Consider the following 4,479-nt stretch of genomic DNA (forward strand, 5'->3'; position numbering starts at 1 on the left):
TGCACTGTGGGACTCATCAGAGCGCAGACACGCGCGGCCATTCGATCAATACGAGCTCCATCTTGGAGAGCGAGTGCAGGCTCTCTGTCCCAGCATGCACTGGGAAGGAGGAAGAGAAATATCCGCAGCAGACACGTCCGGAGAACTCCATCCCTCAGCAGCCCATTTGCTCGTCTCCAAACGTGCTAAGTTCTCGTCTGTTTTTGTTCACGCCGTTGTTCCTCTGAGGAAAACATCAGAAAACGTTCCGGCCACCTCAAACCTCTCGTGTTTTTAAATGAAACGGTCCCCACGACTCAGGTTGACTGCTGCTGCAGCCTGAAACCTTTGACTTCTGCCAGTAATGAGATAAACAGCAAAGAGATAAAGAATAATGTCACATAACTTATCAAACAAAAGAGGAGGATGTGGAAAATAACTGGATCCCATCCTGAAATTCCCCCACTGAAAGTATTTTAAAGGCATAATCCACAATTCCTATCGAACATTATTAACAGCGTTAAAATCTCAGAATTTTCTCTGAATTCTGAAGTTTAACAGTTTAGGGTTTTTTTTTCAACAGGTTTATTTATCATCATATATTAATTAATTATTTCTATTTTTGCCCTTTAATATTTTGGTGATCTAAGGTGATTATTCAGTGTATGTTGCTGTTGGTGTTTTTTGTGGCCTGTTTCTATATAAGCGAAGGCATTTCCAACTATTAATGTCAAGATTTTTATTTATTAAGCGTCCTGAACCTCCACTATTCACAATATTTTTTGTTTTGAGCCAAGATGTGTGTGACTACAGGCTGCAGGGCACTGAAGCGTTTAATATATAATCTTTAAAATGCTCTACATCATAAAGGGAGCTCTTATTTCTCCCATTTTCTTTAATTTATGCAAATAAGAGTGACAGAAGGACAGAAAGACAAACACATATCTGTAGTCTTGCTACTCTGACACCGACAACTAAAACCGGGGATGGAAAAAGACTAAAAGACAGAAACTAGATAAAGCAAAAGCACTTTTTCATGCGGAATCTTGAGTTTAGGGGGCAGAGTTCAGCAATAAGTGGCGCCGCCACAGCGCTGCATGGAGCAAAAATTAATTTCACATTCTTTAATTTTCGGAATAAAATGGCCAGCCATTTTAGGTCGAATAATTGTTTGAACCAATGATTCTATCATTAATCCGACAGTGGCCCCTGAGAGCCGGGGGTCACACCGGAGGTTGATTAGGTACGAGGCTGCACAAAGAGCCCTCCAGTCGATGCCATTGAAAAGGAGCAAGTCATTTAGATTGTGAATTGGTCCGGGGGCTGCGAGGCTCGCTCCATTACAGGCCATTTTCAATTTCAGCTTCACAATAAACATCAAGCCAGGCCAAGAAAATTACAGCATCTTGGAGATGTAAGCGAACAGATAGGTAGGGGGACGGACAGGATGACACGAGCGGAGGGAGGGAGAGGAGGGGAAGGTAATGCCACGGGCTGGGGAGGAAGAGCAGAGATTATACAAAGTGGAAAACTGAGCGAAAGAGACAGATATGCCGCTCTGATCCGGCGTTTGTGCATAAGCAACGCTAACTGCCGTGCTAACAAAGACCTGATCAATAGCTATCCCTTTCACTTTATGCTTATCAATAAGCCTCGCTCTGTTAGAAGTTTAATTAATGCTGCACAACAAAATTTAATGAGCAGCAAGAAAAGAAACCAGCATGCCCCAAACATCCCAGTATTGAACCGTTTCTGCCCTAATCAGGGGCACAATAAGAACAAATCACTGTTTGTCCATCTGCAGGACTCAGATGGCGGCGTGTGCACGTGTGCACGATCTTCACGCCGCTGTCTGGAGGTCCTAAACATGTTTTCACCCATCTGAATGTTTTAGAACCATTCAGCTGCCTAATTGCTTTAGATTCATTCGTAAAACATTCATTGAAACAATAAGAGTCTCGTTTACTCGTGTTTAAAAATCCATGAAAAGAATGAGAGAATTCATGAATCCGCATATGTGGAAGCAAACATTTCATTTCTGCTACCTGTGATGGCGTCATGTGAAGGCTGCCTCTCTGACCCGCTTACATGTCCTGTTCCTGCCCACACTGACAGGGTGGCCTTGAGTGCTCCAGTGGCGAGTGCACGGAACAGCCCGACATACCGTCGGCCTTGGGCGCCTTGGCCAACGTTACTCTTCATGTGGAAGAGAAAGATGGAGACAGAGCGGTGGCGCGAGCGGCGTCCATTTGGGTTCAGGACTGCAGATAATCAGGCAGGCGAGTAATCGAAGAGATCTTTAATTTATTTATTTGTTTATTTCTTTATTATTTATTTATTTATTTATTTACTCTGGAGCTTTCTACAGGGGTAAACCGATGAAATGATGGCAGAACCACAATTAAATGGATGCTTTTATATATGTGAAAGAGGCCAAGAGACAAAAAGCAAAGCAATATAAATAAAGAGATTCTTTGTGCCGGTGTTAAGAACATTTAAGCACCGGCGTTTTCTCTCCATCTGTGGCAGAAAATCAATGGTCTCGGCCCTCGAGGACAGACGGAGGCTAATTTTACCCTGCATTTTCTCTGGCGGCTAATCCCGCGGCCAGGAGCTAAACCGGGGCGAGCAAGAGGAGGAAGAGGAACGGAGAAGAAAAGGAAGAGAGATCTTCTTCCCTAAATGAATATTATCAGCATGAAAACAAAGTGACTACCTGAACAAAGTCTATTTTACAGAACCACTTCAATAGATTTCACCCTCCTCTCCCTCTTCCCCCTTCCCCTGGGTGACGGTGGGTATCTGCAGACACACTCGCAACCACACACTCGCCCGGAAAACCCACACACACAGACACACGTGCACACGGAGGTGCTCAGCTACATGCTTGCAGATGGCGGTCATGGAAGAAACTCCTTAAAGGAGCTGCTTTCAAAAAAGCTTCAATAAAGTCTCCACTCGAGACTCACCTACAATTTACAGCAGCAGCCTGTAGAAGCCTCGTCTGCCTTCACTTCATTCAATATATATAATGGTTAAAAAATGTCCTCATAGGGAAACTTAAACAATGTAAACAATAACACCAACAAAGGTTCACTAAACAGGTCAAAAAGGAACAAAACGTAATGTAAACTTATGGAGTCAGGACTCAAAATGACACGTGCCAGCAGCCGTACGCACGTGTGTGTGTGTGTGTGTGTGTGTGTGTGTGTGTGTGTGTGTGTGTGTGTGTGTGTGTGTGTGTGTGTGTGTGTCACAGCTCAGGCTTACACACAAAGAGAGAGGAGGCCTGCTGTTTTAGTCATTAAGGAGATGAAGCGAGGGGTGAAATCTACTGAGAGAGATATATTTCTATAGAGTCATGGTACATGCTCTATCACAGGAGGTGCCACACACGCTGCTCACACACGCGCACACACACACACACACACACACACAATTATCAAATCTTTCTGCTCTGCTACAGATCCTCTCTGCACTGTTGCATGGGAACAACACGCTCAGCGAGTGTGTGTGATAGCTTGTGTGTATATGCACATTGATAAGCATGTTTAGGTTCACTGTTGCAGTGTTGAAAAGTACACAAATAACTACACAAGTCAAGTGTGACGTTTGCACCAATATACCTGTTTTCATTGGTTCGCCAGCATTGGCGCAAAAAAAGACAAATTCATTTTTTGGTTGGAAAAAAATACAATATTTCCAATGTATATTGTTATAGTTTCTACATCATAGTGAACAACATTTGAGCGCCTTTCTCTGGCGGGGGGGTGCAGGAGGTCCTGGTGATCCCACCATAAAGTTAGAAAAGCTGAAACTAGAAACTTTAAATAGCTATAGCTATAGCATACTCCTCAGGCATGGGCATGAATTCATCTGTATATAAACTCACAACTTTAACGGCAGCTTTTGCTTTATGGTCTGCAGAGACTTTAAAGAACCCCCTGAAGCTCTCTGTGGGCCTCACACCCTTTTTAATGATAGGTGATATGATGGTGGGGTAAATGGAATGAGAGAAATAGACAAAAAGAAGGTTAGAGAAGAATGAATTGCAGGGCGGATGGGCCAGCGAATCCCGGTATGGGAGGGTAGGCACCTCTTCCACATCACTGCATTCAATTTAAGACAGGTGGTAAAGTTAGCAGATAACAGTGATAGTTTTGCCTACGTTTCGCATGAGGAAATCTACACAAGAGACACACACAAGGAGAGATTCCCAGCTCTTTCTCTGAGAAACGGTGGGAAGGTGCAGATATCTGGGGAGAGAGGCTGAAATCCAAGGACAAAAAGAGAAAGGAGGAGAAAAAAGGATGAGGGGCAGGAGTGTGCGAGCACGCTTGTCAATTACACTGAGCTGGGATAGTTTATTAACCTCTCAGGCCTGCAGGTCATCTCAGAACCGCAGGTTAGGACCTGCAGGTAATTGATGAAGTAAACTGTGTCACCCAGACCACATCTGTGCCACGGTAACACACGGATGCTTTTTTCCCCTTTAAACAC

This window comes from Takifugu flavidus, chromosome 7, assembly GCF_003711565.1.
Source record: "Takifugu flavidus isolate HTHZ2018 chromosome 7, ASM371156v2, whole genome shotgun sequence".
Taxonomy (NCBI): domain Eukaryota; kingdom Metazoa; phylum Chordata; class Actinopteri; order Tetraodontiformes; family Tetraodontidae; genus Takifugu; species Takifugu flavidus.